The 18,125-nt window shown below is 37.9% G+C and overlaps 1 protein-coding gene across 1 annotated transcript in view; it reads left to right on the top strand.

Moving 5' to 3' along the window:
- The first annotated feature begins 4,086 nt into the window (after positions 1–4,086).
- The window catches only part of LOC131431200 (cubilin), a 229,885-nt gene continuing 215,846 nt past the window's right edge, over positions 4,087–18,125 (top strand). Inside the window, exon 1 of the mRNA XM_058596789.1 lies at positions 4,087–4,497. The gene's annotated coding sequence lies outside the window, so the exon portion shown is untranslated. The remainder of the gene's footprint in view (positions 4,498–18,125) is intronic.

The raw sequence follows: 18,125 nt of genomic DNA on the forward strand, positions 1-18,125 counted from the left end.
CGGCTGCTAGTTGCCCAGTGCTCGATCAACCCGATTGACAGTGAAATTACGAATGTCATAGAATTTTCGCTCTGTTTATGGATGTGTGAGTATGAAAGTCAAGCGACTAACTCCATTACATTACACTCCGGCTAGAGGATTGGACAGTTCCAACAGTTTTTGTTGTCTTTTAAGAATGAACTGATCCTTAAGTAGTTCCATACATCCGCTTGAAGTTACAAATTTATATATTTTATACAAATAAATTTCCATTTCTTATTTTAACACAATTCAGCACGGAAACATACAATATCGGAGAAGAACAAAAAAGGGTTTGTCAATTCAGTTCGCTTTTTCCAAAGACATCATATTAACAATATATCCAGCTCTCACATTTCCCGAACAAATCATTGGCAACACCATTTTTTGCGAGCATGGCGCCCTCGTGCGAATCCGCATCCAATATCGTACATAGAAGAAGGGGAGAGAAATGTCAAATACGTTCGCGTTAAAATAGCAACACTGCCCTTCCATACAATTGACATGATATGTTGAAAGTGATGCGATGGTGTTGCTGAACTGAAAACTGAATACGCTCCAAGCTGACAGGGTCTGATTATTTATAGGCGATATTCACTTTCGTCAGAAAAAATCTTTTAAATATGAAAATGTTCACAACTCTACACGAAAATTATTTTGTCATTTTTAATGATGACTAAGTAATGTTGTTTCAAATCTGCATGGCAAACTCGTCATTACTGCACCTTACACGTTTATTAAAATGATATTATTTTTTTAGTAATGACACTTTTAACAATCGTGTAAGGTCCGCTTATGTAGGCATCATGCTCAATTATTGTTGAAATTGCACTTCTGATCCATATTCATATATAATATATTTGGTAATTCCTTTTGCTTTCTAAAACTGCTTCTGATAAGATGGAAGGATGGCGGCCTTGGTCATAACGACAGGTAGTAGAAATGAAGATGATTGTCAATTGCATTATACCTAATAAACTACGGTTAAAATAATAAGACTAAGTCAAATGTTTTCATCAAATCATCATTTTCAGAGGCTCAAACGCAAAAATAACTTCCAGTGTTTTTCCGATTTTCCATCATAAAATTAAGACCAAGAAAAGTTTTGGATTCTGAAGACTTACATTCCGATGTGCTTCGATTTCTTATCATTTCCATATACAGGTTTTCAATACAGGTTTACAGTTTTTTTCGGATACATTCAGTTTTATTTTTTCTGTAAACAGATTTACAATGAAAATTTTTTTCGAGTAGGATTTGATTTAATACGATACTCTCCCCTTCCCCTTCAAAGTACTCCCCGTCGACAGCAACACATTTATGCCAGCGCTTGATCCAATCCTCGAAACATTTTTTCATATTCATAAATCATGTATGATCCGACGAATCACCATTCGTCGATGACTCTTACCAATTTTCTACCAAACGTTTCTTTTCGTTTGATAATTTTATTCAGCCCGGTTGTTGCCAATGCGTTTAAAAATACTAAAGCTATACCGCTTGTGAGGAATTCTGGCAACCGGCAGAAGCCTGGCTGCGTTCCAGTGGCCGCCAAAATTTCCCAGGAGAATTTGCGTCATTCTCTCGTCGGACGTGGCTTGCTAATTTGCTTTTCTTCCACTTCATTTGATATCCATGTCAATAAATACGAAAATGAAAACGACTCTTGAGACGAGGTAAATGATCTTGAATAATGGATATTTTAAGGAATGAAGAATTACATATCAAATATTTTAAGAAATGAAGAATTACATATCATGGCTTGTATGGCAAGAATCCGGCAGATACAGATCCGTTAATAGCCGTTGTTGCATTGTTGCCAGAACGTCGGTAAAAATTTCTGGCAGACATAGCCCGTCGTTTTGGGGGGAACCTGCCAGCCGTGTACGAGCGGGCGAGCGAAATTCTCGGATGATTTTTCAATGGGCGGTATTCTTTCGCTTAATGTGACGTGATTATAAAGGTTTTCACGGATTTTACAATTCTGTTTGAAAGTTTAAGGTTTCAGGCGTATATCTTTATACGATGAGTTGAGTGGTAAACGTATAGAAACCGCTTGGTATTTAATAGAACAGAAATTCAACAAAAAGACGGGCAGGTAATGTCATAGACAAAACTGGAGGACGTGAATACGAATAAAATTTAAATGATTCATTCACACAACTGAATATCGCCAAAGACATCATATTAACAAGATATCCAGCTCTCACAATTCCCGAACAAATCATAGGCAACATCCTTTTTTACGAACATGTCGCCCTTAGGTGAGTCCGCATCGAATCTCATACATAGAAGTAAGGGAGAGAAATGTCAAATTCGTGCGCGCCAAAATAGCCATAGAATTGACATGATATGTTGAATGTGATGCCGTGCGATGGCGTTGTTGAACTGAAGATTAATTTCGCTCCAAGCTGACAGGGTCTGATATCGCTAAACGTTCGTATTAGAAGTTTGTTTGTATGTATGCAATGGTTCTATACACTCTGAATCGGCTGTGAAGTCTGTTGAAACAGAAGGTCAAATTCCACTACAGGAATGTAATACCAAGGCTATGCTTTGTATGAATTTTGCAACTTTCAGTGACTTTACACTCCCAGAATTGTAACTGGCATCTGTACTAAAGGTTGACTCTTTGACAAAATACAACAAACAATGTCTTTCAAAAAAGATTTACATAATCAATTGAGGAAAACTTCGCATAGTTCTTTGGAAATATTTTAATGGTTTTAAAATAATCGATTTGTGGAATTTATCCGATGTTTCCAACTGTTGCGTACTTTTTGTCATCATTTATTTATCTGCACCAGAACCTAAACTCAGGACCAGGATTTGGAAACTTGAACTAAGTTCAAAGACTGCATTTGGCAGCAAGGACATGATCAGAATTCGGTTGCAAAATTCAGGTTACGAATCCAGATCAAGAATTCAGTTTCAGTTCAGGTATTGAGTTCGTTTTTCGAATCCCGGTTTCGAATTTAATTTAAGAACGGAATTCTGAACTTCAATTCCGAACCTGAATTAAGGAAATGATTTTAGTTCATAAATCCAATTTAGTATTCATTCCCAAAAAAGTTTTCAATCTGAATTCAGCAATTAAATTCTGAAACTAAATCACGAAATAAATTCCAGAACTCAATTCTAAATCTGAATTCGAGAATTAAATTCTGAAACTAAATTATGAAGATAAAATCTAAAACTAAATTATGGTTCAGAAGTGATGTCTAATGTCAACTGAACTGTCAATCGTGACAATACTCGCCGTAAAATAAACCAAAGTGACACGATTTCGAAACACTTCCGTTCTCGTCGAGTATTAGCGGTCAAATTGAACTTCCCATTTGAGGATGAGTAACGTCGTTATCATTTTCCACGAACTCACAGATCCATCCCGATGTATTCGGTTTCACATCCACCCAAAAACCCATCCGAAAGCAGCCTCCACTGCACGGCCTGACAGTGGCGATGAACGCAGGATTCACACGTGAAACACTCATCCTTCCCGCGTTGGATGCACATGCGCCGTTCGGATATCGATGTTGTCCATTGCTCACAGATTTTCCGCTTGAGTTCTGCTCTGGTAACCATGGCTGCTTTCCTCTCGGTGCCGATACTGACGATAGGGGTGGAAAATGATGAATCTGGTAAATCCGCTATCAAATGAACTTCACCCATGTTTCAATTTGACAGCTTCGTGTGTTTTCACGGCTCATGCGATAGCAGTAGTAAAAGTATTTTCGGGTTGCTTTGATATTTGAAAATTAGTATCAATGTCAAAAATTTGATTGTGGAACCGTGGTCGCTTGTTCATCAACGAGATCAGAAAAAAATGCATCCTTTCTGAAACGTGAACCTCGTTCATCCTCGGTGCGATGCGATGTGAGCTTGCCAATAAAAAGGAGCTTCGGGTGGAGAACGCGTGAGAGCCAGCGATGACACCGTGGACCCGTTACACGTTTGACACTTCATCGTCAAACTTCGGGAGCAGCACGCCGCAAGGGATCCCTTTTCTTATGGGCGTGCGGTTCATCGGAGGAAGAATTGCAGTTCCAGAGCCAACCATCCAGTCAGCCAACCAGAGTCGTATCAAATCCAGTCAGAGAGAGTGTGTGTGTCGCGCGAGCTAGTTTCGTCGGTCCTTCGGTCGGATTTAAGAGGGCTTGGAAAAATTTCCTTTTTTTCCTTGCGAATATAGAATCCGTTTCCGAGTGTTCGCAGAGTTGTTGGAAATTTTGGTAGCCCCGTCTAGGTGCGCTGATGGTCAACGGAAAAGGGACCGAACTGAAAGAACCGAGCTGAGCCACGGTTACGGAAAAGTGTTCGGATAAGCAGACCGAAGAAAAAAGTTGCTAAAGGACGTGTAAAACAATCGATCCTCTGCAGGGAATGTCTGTCCGCGTGTGCCACGGCTTGTTACTGGAAAAGGTTCGCGTTTAACGGGTGGTTCGAGTTAGGTTCGATTGAGTGCAGTGAATCGCACGGGTAAGAAAAATTGGCATATTTTTCTGGGCCTTGCCGCACAAGATACTCCCTTTTACATCGAAAAGAAAATTCTGAGAAAGGAGACTGTTTCAGTATAGGTAAATAGGTATAAAGCTGGGACTAGCCTTAACGGCGATTGTTCGCAAGGGCAATGCCAATTGGAGAACTGTGTTCAATATCGGTATTGAAGTTCCGAAAAAAGTGCCCCGAAAGGTTTCATAATATCGAAGAAAATCTGAAGAAATCAAAAGAAGGCGTGAACCGTGTGTGAGTAAGACGGAAGAATCCAGATTTGGGCCACAATGTGATGCTTTACACTCATACACACGCACGCTCCCTCACTCAATTACTCACGCTGCACGCATCACAGCAGGCGAGCAGAAACAAAAGAGCGAACAAGTGACGAATCAGAGTTTGCATGTGTGTATGTGTGTATGTTTGTAAGTGTTCCATACGGGAGCGGGAGAGTCGCAGATAACCGATACCGAAATGACAGATGCTGGTCCCTTACTATCGTATCACCTTCCGGTGTCATCGTTGTGAACAAAACCTTCTGCAATAGAATCCAATCGAAGGAGACGGCGTACGAGTGCATAACAAAGCATTAGCGTGCCGTTTTTTTCGGCAAACGCGATGGAGTAAAATCAACCGATTAATCAAGATGGATTATCGCAAAGCACTCAAAGCGGAACCGCGAGAGAGTCTTGATTTTAAATCGTTTCGAACTAACGTCAACTGTAAATAAGTAGTATAAGGTAGGATCTAATTTAATTGTCTCGGAAGCAGTTTGACAGTTTACAGTTGACCAGAACTCAAATTATTCATGGCTTACTCATTTAACTGTCAAGAGATCTGTAATCGCTGTATCATTTGTTTACTATTGAATTTGTAACTGACATTTACTGATCAAACCCTTATATCGCAACAAAAATAAAACAAGCATACAATTTTTTCTGTCTCACAATTACAACACGGAAGTTCAGTGTCGTGTTTTGCTCCTGCTCAGGTAATTCGAATCATCAATTCTCATCAATCATCAATTCTCAGTCTTATCAGTAACTTTTGTCCACCTTCACATTCAATCAGATGACGTTTCAAACTTAAGCTTTAGCAAAGTATCGATAAGTTGAGGAACAATGTATTAAAAAAGACAAAGTAGCTCAATTTACCACCTGAAAGACTCAAAAAGTTGTAGCTCGAAACGTCGTTGAAACAGAAAAGGTAGTGGAACATAGTTGACAGACGGGATTTCAGCTAAACTAGCTCGCGAGTTCGTGATTTGGAAAGGAAACTGAAGTTGAGGAAGAACGCAAAACATATCTACACTTGAACTATTATCACTGAACAGCCTTAAAAACGAAAAGGGGTTCCTGAGAAGAGCTTCTCAATTCATTCTACCAAATGAAAGTTCAGAAATGTTCTGTCTTGAAATCAGTAAACAATTATCTGCTTTGCTGAACGTTTTAGTGAACCAATGCAGAAATTAATGACAGCATTTTACTAAAATTTCAGTAACTACGATGTAATTAATGAACGCTTTGGCATTCACTGCTTGATACTGCATTTTCAGGAAACAATATTTTACTTACTTGAATACAGCAAATCCTTTTGGTAAATCGAAATTCGAAAATTTGGTATGCAGCAGAGAATAATGCCTTTAATTTAACTATCCGTAAAATTAAAGTTTGAAACGTTTGATTAGAAGAGATGTCAGAAAAATTCACAAACAAATTTGTTTTGAATTTATTAGACTACAGATTAGATTGACGGTGCTGCTACTTTTCAGAAAACGAACTTGTAATTTAGTAAAGACAAAGAATAAATTTGTGAAAAATATGATTTAGGAGAAATAGTTGCCGATCGTTATTTTGAACTGAAACTGTCCAAAAATTCAAGCGTTAATCACAGATAGCAAAGGTGAGAGAAAAAGTTGTCATGATTCAGCAAAGTATCTTCAGTTGAGTAATGAAAATAAATATGGAACGAATTTTTTTTAGAAGGAGGAACTTCAGAAGATATGCTGTCATTCTTTTGACCAGCTGAAGATACAGAAAAAGAAAAGTTCAGACTCGATACGTCTTCTCATTAGAAATTGATGCGAACCACGATTTCCAGGTAAATTTTCTCACGAATAGATGATCTAGCAAAATAGCTGCAGTTGAGGAAAGGAAGAAAAGATGGATCGAATGGATTTAAACTTGAAACGCCATCCGATTAGAAAAAGTTAAAATAAGACAGCTGTATTCAGCGCAAGATCTAAAAATGCAGTTTAAAAGTGAGCAGAACCAATTTGTTTTAATCTCAGTGGCTTTTTTTTTTGTGAATTGAAAAAAGATCTTTGAAAAATTTTCAAAAAATGAAAAAGTGTTGTAAGATTTTAAAGTATCTCAGGAAACGTCACGTGATTACGGGATAAATGAAAGTTTTAAAATAAACGAAACGGAAATTTTTGAAGACTTTTAAGCGTTGCGGCAGATCATGAGAAAACAATTTCTCGTCAAAGGATTACCTACTGTTCCATTGTACTATCTCTTTCATCATGAGCTCCAGATTTCAAAGCATTCGAGTCCAACCGGTTTCAGATCAGACTGTACTACCCAATATAGCTCATCGAATGTGATGAACAAATTCGAAACTGATTTCATATTTCCTCCCAAATAACATACACATTCCATTCGATAATTTAACTTTTCATCCAATACCGACCAAACCAGGACAAAAAAAACTTCACCGCTCCTCTGCAGCAAGCTTCAGCGGGTGCGAAAAACTTCTAAACTAATGACATTCCCGGCCAATCGAAGCAGGCCGTGAGCGGAAAGTGGACTGATGTACAAATGCTACTGTGCGTACCCTCCCGCAGTTCCATAGTGTCCAGTAGCTTGCCATGTTTTTCTCTTCTTTTTTTTTGTTTGTTCATTTTTCGACTATGTCACGCGCTTCCCAGTGATGCGTGTCTGCCGCTGTGCGAAACATGATCGCCGTTGACACTTCAACCAGTTGGTCTGTCTATTTTTTTTTTCTGTATTCATCCTCTCTCTTGCACCTAGCCGCGCCAGGTTTCGGTTCATCAATCAATTTGGATTCCTAATCTAAAAAGTTTCCGCCCGTGTCGGACGTTTGTTTTTTTTTCTTGTTCATTGTGCTTCCCGGTGACAACCGTTGCAGGCCGGAAGCCGGAGTGATTCGGCTAATCGAGATTTGAAAAGGTGAAAAAGCTTCTCGTAGTTAGGCGCTGCTTTTTTGTTGTCGAATTGTTTAGCTAATTCAGAAAAGAGTTGTTTTGAGGCTACCTAGAGTCACCGTTAGGCCCGTGAAGAAACGTGTCACCAACATGAAGAGGATTTCACTGGAATGCTTTTACTTTTGAAGAAGTTTACAGTATTGACACTGTTTGTGTTTTGTTCAACATTGTAACATTTGACATTTTTTATCTCTAGAAAGAGAACAAATATTAGTATTTCAACTGCAAATTCCACGCATTTTCTCAAAATACAAAACATTTTAATTTAAGAGGAAACAAGAAACATCAATTCTTCGAACTACATTATTCGTTTTACGATTTCTCCAAAATACCGCCGAAAGCAATCAAAACACAGACTAACAGACAGGACACTCAAATTAGATTCTTCGATCATTTTAACGGTCATTTCGAATATTTCTTTATTTGGGACAGTACTCACATGTGTTATGATGGCGCCACGTTACCCTATCAAAAACATCCTGTCTGTCATCTAGACTGTGTTTATTTTTTTCATTTATCAACAGAGTTGCCATTCATACAGAATTACCTGTAATGTATTGATTTGTATACGTCCATGCGAATTTCATGCAGGATACAGATTTAATACATATTGCCAAAACTATATACATAATTGTGCCTACTTCTCATCCTCCGACGTAATACAAAACCCGAACCCGTTTTGTTACAATATTTACTTGCTTCTGGTCTGCCACCACTTAATTTCGGGTGAAAACTACCAACACAATAAAAAATAGTCTAGATGAACAACGTTGAGTCAAATTAATGGTAACCTTCCAACATCGCGAAAAAGTTAAATATATTATCAATGTAATCCAATAATTTATTGTGACGATTCATTTTCAAATATTTTGATGAAATCAGGCATCCCTGCAAGCAGCTGATCGGTGTTGACAAACGAGGGGAAACCAACTAGTAAAAAAACTTTTACATAACACAAGGGGTGTACAGATAGTAAATAGTTCGCGCAGTACAATATAGGTGGAACTAGTGCATCACGAAAAATTATTTTTATAAGAATTTACTCATACTGTCATGTCTGTTAGTCTGTGATCAAAACATGCGTAATAATTTTTTTTCATCGATTTTTGACATGTTTCAAAATTTGGCATTCGATTTTTGATGGGAAGCTCACAAATTTCTCAGCAAAATTAGGAACTTCTTCACAGTTGCTCGATCATTTTTCAAGTACATCTGTCAAAATACAATAGAATTCTAACTTTTAAATTAGAAAGACGTTTGAAATCAACTCCGACATCCGACAGGGTTCTTAGATTTCTGGGTAGACTCTGGCAGCCGTCGAAAACATATGGACATAATTAACTGTCAGAAAGCCTAACAGAAGCTGTGTAAACACTGTTTAAAAAAAATGAAATAAAATTGCAAATGAAAATGAAGTGAATGGAAAAATTTAAACTGATAAAAAAAATTTCTGTCATCTTTACTGTACTGAAAATCGAGTTCACTTAGAAATCACTCATTGTCGAGCGCTTCTAGAAACTACCCAAAATTAGGTCGTTACTCAAGCCAAATTCTCCACCAGAGATGGTGGTTACATTATTGGCAGACTTCTGCCAGAATACTGGCTTGTTTACCACATTTTGAGGGCTGTGATGTCCCGAGATGTTGGCTACACTTTGCTTGCTAGAGCACCATATTCTTACCACCGGGCTGATCGCAGCCCACTGAGAAAGTGGTTAGATTTTGTTGGACGTTTGTTAAATGGCATACCGAACTAAATACTCGTTTAGTTTGGTGAAACGGTTTGTTATTATATTTTACCTACAAAAATACAATAGAAAGGAAGTAACTTCCAAAATTCTTCATTAAAACTAGTCCAACGGGGCTCCAATTATTCATACTGAAAATGGAGATGCTTGATATGTTCGCCATATATGAAAAAAGTTTTTCTTATTCTCAAATGTACATTTACAGATGTTCCAAAAGTAATATCCCCACCGTCTCCGGTTTATGTACAGTAAAACAATGAAAATGGACCATATATTCTACCGTTTCGATATTTACTTAGCAAATTGAAACAAAAAACTAAATCGTTCAACAACTAATATGTTGTAAGTTGTTGATATGATAATGAAATGCAGGATTGATGAAACATCCGTTGCGGAGATCAAATGGAATAAAGCTGAAGAAATAAAAAAATAAACGAATTTGCAAGACATGTTCAGGAAGAGAACGACACAATGCAACCCGAGCAATTTTGACAGCTGCTAGAATTCTGCCAGGTTTCCGCTGATTGTAAAAATTCCTCACAGACGGGTAGCAAACATTCAATTCAGTTCGGAATGAATTCCGAAGTAGAGCGAAAAATGTTCATTTCGAATTCCATGCGGATTTCAGTTCGAGTTCCGAACTAATGCGGACTCCAGTGTAACAACTGATTCCGACACTGAAAAGAAACGATACGTTAGGCTGAAGCCCACATTATCGAAACGACGGAATGAGAGATGAATTCTTACACTCAGGCAAAAAATATATGGAATTTCATAATGATTTCGTATGGTTTTTAGTCGCATGAATATCGTATGCGAATCATAAGACCGCCTTATGAAGTCACGAAAATTGCAATTCCAATAAAAAGCCTTAATAAAATTATATGACATTTTTAGGAACATTTTGCGAAATCTCTACGACAAACATAATTTCTCTCAAATACTGTGGAATTCAGAAGTTGTTCGTATGAAAACTATATTAGTGATAGATGAGATGTTGTATATTGCAAAGGTATATTTTCATATAAATCTTATAAAATGGTGATTTTTTATGCATCATGAGGTCTGCCTTATGATTTTCACTACAATTTTCGTCTGAGTTGAATGCTCGATCAACCCGATTGACAGTGACATTATAAATGTCATTGAATATTCGTGTATTTTATGCATGTGTTAGTGTGAAAGTAAGGCGACCTACACCATTTCACTTCACTCCAGCTAAAGAAATGAATGATGCTGACTAAGGTAGGCCTTTTGGTTAATTTCCAGCGAATTTCAATAGTTTTTGTTGGAAATTTAGGAATAACTCGTTATTTACTAGTTCTATAAATCCGAAGAACTTTAAATCTTCAAGTTGATACATTCAGTTATATAATGTTTATATTTAAAAGTAAACTGAAAACGTGCAATATCGGGAAGAAGAAAACGAATCGATAATTCAGTCCGCATCTTCTCACTCAATTCTGATAGATTTCCGAACCAACCGGTTGGAGGCGAAATTCATTCGCAATCGGTTGTTGTACTGGATTTGGAATTTACTCAAAATTCATTATGATTTCAACATGGAATTCCGAATGCAAATTTCTCGCTGATTCGGAATTCATTCGGATTTGATAATGTGGTTTGAATCTAATTCGGAATCCATGTGGAAATCATACCGAACTCCGCATACAAATTCCAGAAGATTTAACCGAGATTTTTCGATACTAAACCAAATGTCACAGATTTGCAGTTTGACAAACTAATTTCTTTCTTAGAAATATTTCGCTTTGCTTTAAAATTGTGTGGTCCATTAACTTCAAGTTAGCTAGAATGATTTATTATCTCGCCAGCTAAACAAAATAAAAAAAATCTATACCTTCACATATCTTGTCACAAAGCCGGGATCCTCCTGCTGTGGCGCTTCCCCGCAATAGACTGAAGAAAATTCAAAAGACAATAAATTACTGTCAGAACCCTCGAGGTGAACCCTTCCCATTAACCAGGATCAGAGCGAAGAAAAATAAGTTTTCGATCATAGATAAAGAGCGAGAGAGAGGAGATTCGCCAGGCACATCAGATGTGACCGCCGTCGCCCGCGATTGTCAGTGTTGAAAACGATCGGTGTCAGCACCCTTCATCGCCCGGTTACCCATCTCACTCATCCCCGTTCTGGGCGGTGGTGACGGTTTCTTTAACCGGAATCCGATAAGCGCATTTGAGTAACCAGCGAATTTAAGGCATGTCTCAATTTTTCAACACTTTTCCGATTCTCACGGAACGAGGTCGGTTGGGTTGGGTTAATCGGAAGAATTTTTCTATTCAATTTGGCAGGTTGTCAAACTATCAAACCGAAAGTTATCCGATTTTGTTTTCTGCAGAAAAGAAAATCAGCCAAAGTAACTGAAACTAATTTATGAAGACTGAAAAGTTGATCCACTAGCTGATAATTGATTCTCTCATTTTATCGGTGATATTAAAGCGATTAGAAACTTCTGAATACATCTACTGAACAAACCCTTCAATCATCTGTTTGTCTGTGGTTCTACACAGCCGAACTATGGATGCCTGTATCCACCGCCAACTGTGATGTGAAACATATTTTTATTGGCTTCCATTTCTGAACTTTTACTACGGGGCCTACTGCCAGGAAGGAAAGAGATACCGCATCCCCTCGTACAACACGACGACGACGAACGAATCGTAATCGAAGTGTCAATTGTGACAAATCGACTGAAAATAGTGCTGGAATGTTTCACTTCCGCGTGTATTTGTCCCAGTTTTTTCTCTTCTATTCGGCACGACACGTGCGACCGGGATGTGGCTGTGGCTTCCTTTTCCCGACATACGAGAGGGCAGTCGTTTCGTGAAAGTGATAAAGGACATGTGTTGAAATTGTTTCCTACGCGACGTGACTGGGTCGGATATGGAGCTTCGATTTCGTAGTAAAGCGCTGAGTGGCCTCTTCTTTGATTCAAACTGAAACTACGGGACAGCCTCTGCTTTGCCAAATCTTTGAGCAAATTAGATTTCTATCCTCTTCTTAATGACCGTGGCACACATTCTGTGATCGGATTACATCATCCGATTTTTCGTGTAGCATCCCTCTTGCGAAAGTAAAAAAAAAAAGAACGAGTCAAGCTTCGTTTTCGATCACAATTGGGCAGTACTAAAATCGCTTGTCGTAAGATGATATTTAAGCTATAAGAGAATATGTTTTAATAAATTCAAAACGTTGTGACTATGTTAGAATTAAATTAGGATAAGAATATTATGTAAAAGTGATGCTACGGCGAAGAAAAACTTATGTAAACTGCCTTAAGAAATAAACGTATTTATGGGGAAAAAAAAAATCGCTTGTCTCACCGTGACAGCTTTCTACCCATTCCCATCATCAATTATCCGATACCAACCCGCTTGCTCCATAAAATTGCTCAACCCCAAGCCATCTCGGCCATGAAAAAGGTATTCTGCTTGACGGTTGATGGCACCATAAATGCAATTTATTTGCCGCCTATTCAGTCCGATAGATCATGTGAGAGTACCCGGGTACCCTCCATTGTAGCCCGTGTCATTAACTACGGCAATCCTGCCATCATTTCGGCCTACTTTATTTACTCTTCCGCATACCAATTGGAATTGATTCATCGTCTAGAGGGTATGCTTCGAGACATACTCAAACGCACACATACGCACACCTCAGCGTATTTTGTCGTTAGGACAACCAACCAAATACGCGGCATGCTTATTAACTGAGTGAAGTCGTGACCGGGGAGCAGTTTTATTACGGAAGTAGAAACACGGCCACCAGAAGATGCTATCTGTAATGGGCAGTTAAGCTGATTTTGGCAGTGAATATTTGACGAAATGAGAAACGGGAAACAAATAAAGGGTGATTTTTTAAGAGCTTGAGAACTTTTTTAAACAATAAAACGCATAAAATTTGCAAAATCTCATCGGTTCTTTATTTTAAACGTTAGATTGGTACATGACATTTACTTTTTGAAGATAATTTCATTTAAATGTTGACCGCGGCTGCGTCTTAGGTGGTCCATTCGGAAAATCCGCTTTTTTATCGACAAATTTTGTTCAGCGATGAGGCTCATTTCTGGTTGAATGGCTACGTAAATAAGCAAAATTGCCGCATTTGGAGTGAAGAGCAACCAGAAGCCGTTCAAGAACTGCCCATGCATCCCGAAAAATGCACTGTTTGGTGTGGTTTGTACGCTGGTGGAATCATTGGACCGTATTTTTTCAAAGATGCTGTTGGACGCAACGTTACAGTGAATGGCGATCGCTATCGTTCGATGCTAACAAACTTTTTGTTGCCAAAAATGGAAGAACTGAACTTGGTTGACATGTGGTTTCAACAAGATGGCGCTACATGCCACACAGCTCGCGATTCTATGGCCATTTTGAGGGAAAACTTCGGAGAACAATTCATCTCAAGAAATGGACCGGTAAGTTGGCCACCAAGATCATGCGATTTGACGCCTTTAGACTATTTTTTGTGGGGCTACGTCAAGTCTAAAGTCTACAGAAATAAGCCAGTAACTATTCCAGCTTTGGAAGACAACATTTCCGAAGAAATTCGGGCTATTCCGGCCGAAATGCTCGAAAAAGTTGCCCAAAATTGGACTTTCCGAATGGACCACCTAAGACGCAGCCGCGGTCAACATTTAAATGAAATTATCTTCAAAAAGTAAATGTCATGTACCAATCTAACGTTTAAAATAAAGAACCGATGAGATTTTGCAAATTTTATGCGTTTTATTGTTTAAAAAAGTTCTCAAGCTCTTAAAAAATCACCCTTTAGATGGAAAAAAATGAACGTTTCTGAAATGAAACAACCTTTTCCATGAACCTAGGACCTAAAGTTTATTCGCGGAACATTCATCTTTCATATAATTTTTAGGCTAAGGAAAAAGTTAGTTTTAGGGAATATAATCGAAGCATCCGAAATATGTAAATTTCCCTCGAAAACTACTAAACTAATCTCTGAGTCAAGTTCTAAAGAGTGCTACGTTTTCTGGCAGCAAAGCACAGTAGAGTTTCGTGTTGAAAACTTCGCAATTGAAGAAAATAACATCTATATTGTTAAACAGGGAAGCAGTTCAATTAATCTGTTCTTTTAAGATCATATAAACAAATGCTTCAGAGCTAACTTCGACATTTTCTTCCCTACGTTCTTTTGCTACATTTTCGCTTGGCACAAAGCAGATATTTTCTGACCAAATAGTTCAGGTTTTCAGATATTCTCTTCTGATAGATAATTTTCTTGCAAATTTGTCGGCAAAAACAAATTTAAATTTGGCTGGAACATCCCCCCGAGCCGTTGCCAAGTACCATTTTTGACCTGGGATTTGCCCGAAGTCAGCCTTGACATAGGTTTCATTGTCCATCAGAAGACACCCGTCGAACTTGGTCATATAGTTTACCGTCTGCCCTCCCGTCGACGATCTCTTCAGGATTCTCTGCCGAGCATCACGTAGGTCATACTCTTTTTCGGCATTCCTACTACATGTCCTGCACACTGTAGCCTGTCGATTTTTATAAGCCTTTAATTTTAATTTTTTTGAGTTTTAGAGACAAATCTTCCTTCGGTTGAAAGTCTTTTTAATAAAGAAAACTAGCTTAGTAATGTTTCGATTTTTATTAGATTTTTCCTCTTCTCAATCCACCTATTAAAGATACCCAGAAAACGTGATCTATTCCAAACTTCTATTCCGCAAACAGCCAATTTATTTTATTTTATTCACAATATTTTAATTCATCTAACCTAATAACTTTTTCTCTGTTATCTGTTTATGCAAAGACCCGGGTTTCAGAGTATAAAGCGTTTGTCTCGTGAATTAGCCTCGACCTCGCAATACTAGCCATGCAATGGTTCAGCAGCAAAGTTAAGTTAATAACAAGCGATTTTGTCCCTACCTTCTACTTTTTATGGAATATAAAAAATTAATGTCAAGGTATATGAAAAAAATAAAAATTAATTTTCACCCTTAAAAAAAGTCGATCTCTGACAGTAAACTAAGTTCCTTCACAACATCCTTTCTATCATGAGGCTAAGATAATCACGTTTTCTTGAAAAATCGCAAAAAAGCAGTCTTGGCATTACTTTCCTTTTGTGGAATTTGGTCTTTCTCTCTCCCCAGTACGGCGCCGCCGCTGATGAAAAGCTCGTTGATATTCTGGATTGACGCACAGTTCTAATTTGCACCTAGGATCCAACACCGTTTGAACTGCCTCGTTTTCTAACAGTCACCATGTACGACAAAATAATTCGTAAAATTAAAATTAAAAAACTTTTCAATCCACCTGGTGGTGTAATGATGCCTTTCTCATATGACTTATGTTTTCAAAAATATCACTAAAAGGTTCTGTCAAGAATTTTTTTTCGTACGAATTAAAAACTTCCTTTTGGTATAAACTACCATAACCTCTTCAATTTGTAAACAGTTATGTCAAGTTTATATAGATTTAAACCGCGCACGCTATACAAAATTGAACGAAGCACGCTGTATGCTAGCCGGTGGCGTTTTCTTCTTCCATACCAACACGTACCGATGTGAACCGTTTTTGTATAATTTTGCATGACAGTTTGAAAAATTCTACACTCTTCGCCCTTTAATTTCGAAACCGGAAGTCGGATCTGGATGAAAATTCACAGTATCTTTCGAGACGTTTTAAGTTCCTGAACTTTTATTCACTTTTACCGGTGTTTTCGGAAGCGGAAACCGAGAGCTAGTAGTCCCAAAGTAGATTTATATATCCACTAACTAACAAGGTCTGCCAACTAGATGAATTTACCTCGTTTTGCCATCATTTGTGAAAACTACTCATGAAAATGAAAATTTTCGCATATCACGCTTAAGTTCCAGAACGACTAAAATGTTCTCGAATTTTTAAAAAACCTATATCTTTCATTTGAATCTTAGTTTGTGAAAATCGGTTGAGCCGTTTCCGAGAAAATCGAAAGCACATTTTTTCCTTAATTTTCACACATTACCCAGTAACTCCGGAACCGGAGGTGGCATCTCAATGAAATTCAATAGCAGTCTATGGAATCATAAGACCTTTCATTTGAATCTAAGTTTGTGAAAATCGGTTCCGCCAGCTCTGAAAAATGTGAGTGCATATTTTTTATTCCAATATTTTTAGTTCATATCACCCTATATCTCTGGAACCGGAAGTCGGATCGGGATGAAATTCAATAGCAGGCTATGGGACCATGCGACCTAAGTTTATGAAAATCGGTTCAGCCATCTCCGGGAAAAGTGTGTGTATATTTCTGTTGCATTCATACACACGTACACATTTGCTCAGTTCGTCGAATGGTATATGACATTGGGCTTTTCAGGCCTCGGTTAAAAAGTCGGGTTTCACAGTGATTACTTATACCGTTTTCGTTTTGAAACCTACACGCGGGTGACTCTGTCTCCGAGTAAAACGAACACGAGGTACGCGCCCTAAGCAAAAACTCATAAAAAAAAATTAACAAACTCGCATGGATGTCGTGGTGCGACCCGAGAAAATTTTCACAGCGAAACTACTCGATTGCAGTCCGATCTAGAGCGACCCCAGGTTGCTAAAAGAAACATCTCAAAAGTTGTTATGGCGACTCTGGGTCAGCTCTCGGGCTGCTCTGATCAATAAACGAAAACGGTATTAGGTTTTCTATATGAGAAAGGTAAAAAGTAACGTAGATAACATATATAATATAAACGTAACGCTTTGTTGCACCTATAATTAATAAGTAACGTGTGAAACACCCATTATTTATATAATTGTAACGCTTCGTAACACTTATAATTAATAAAAATGTAACGCATCGTATCAACCATAACTTCAAAAATTGTAATGTTTCGTAACACCTATAACTTGAAAAAAAAGCAACGCATGTAACGTCCCTAACACCTTTAACTTACAAAAAATAACGCTTCGTAACACTTAATTAACAAAAAAGAAACAAAAAAATAACGCTTCGTAACACCTACAACAAAAAGCGAATTCTATACCTATTTTTTATATATATAAAAATAGGTAAAAAGGCATTTAGCGCTTTATAACACATGACTAATTAAAAAGTAACGCACGTTATACCACAGAGAACAGACATCCAAGCTAGTACAAACTTTTTCAAAAAAGCTGTGTAAAGCATACAAGTGAAAATCCGTTCAATATCACCGTTGCGTACGACTTTGCACGCATAAATTACAATTGTATAGAAGCTCAAACGGAAGAGCCCATAAGCAACTGCTGAACTGCTCGAAGCGCCTCTACAGGAGAATTGCTAATTGGTGATTGCTTATTAAAACAACCGTTAAATTACTTACACACATTGAAATCTCTACTTGGATGTCTGTTCTCTGTGGTAATATTTCGTAAGACCTACAACTAACAAAACAGTAACGCATGTAACCCTTCGTAACTCCTATGATTTTCATACATAGTAACGCGTGAAACCAACAAAACAGTAACGTAAGTAACGCTTCGTAATACCTGATTTGCATAAAAATAACGCATGTAACGCTTCGTAAAACCTATAACTTGCAAACAAGTAACGCATGTTACGCTCCGTAACACCTTTAATTATGAAAAAAGTAACGCATGTAACGCTCCGTAACACCTATAACTAACAGAAAAGTAACACGTGTAAC

The sequence above is a fragment of the Malaya genurostris genome, chromosome 1, assembly GCF_030247185.1.
Source record: "Malaya genurostris strain Urasoe2022 chromosome 1, Malgen_1.1, whole genome shotgun sequence".
Lineage (NCBI taxonomy): Eukaryota > Metazoa > Arthropoda > Insecta > Diptera > Culicidae > Malaya > Malaya genurostris.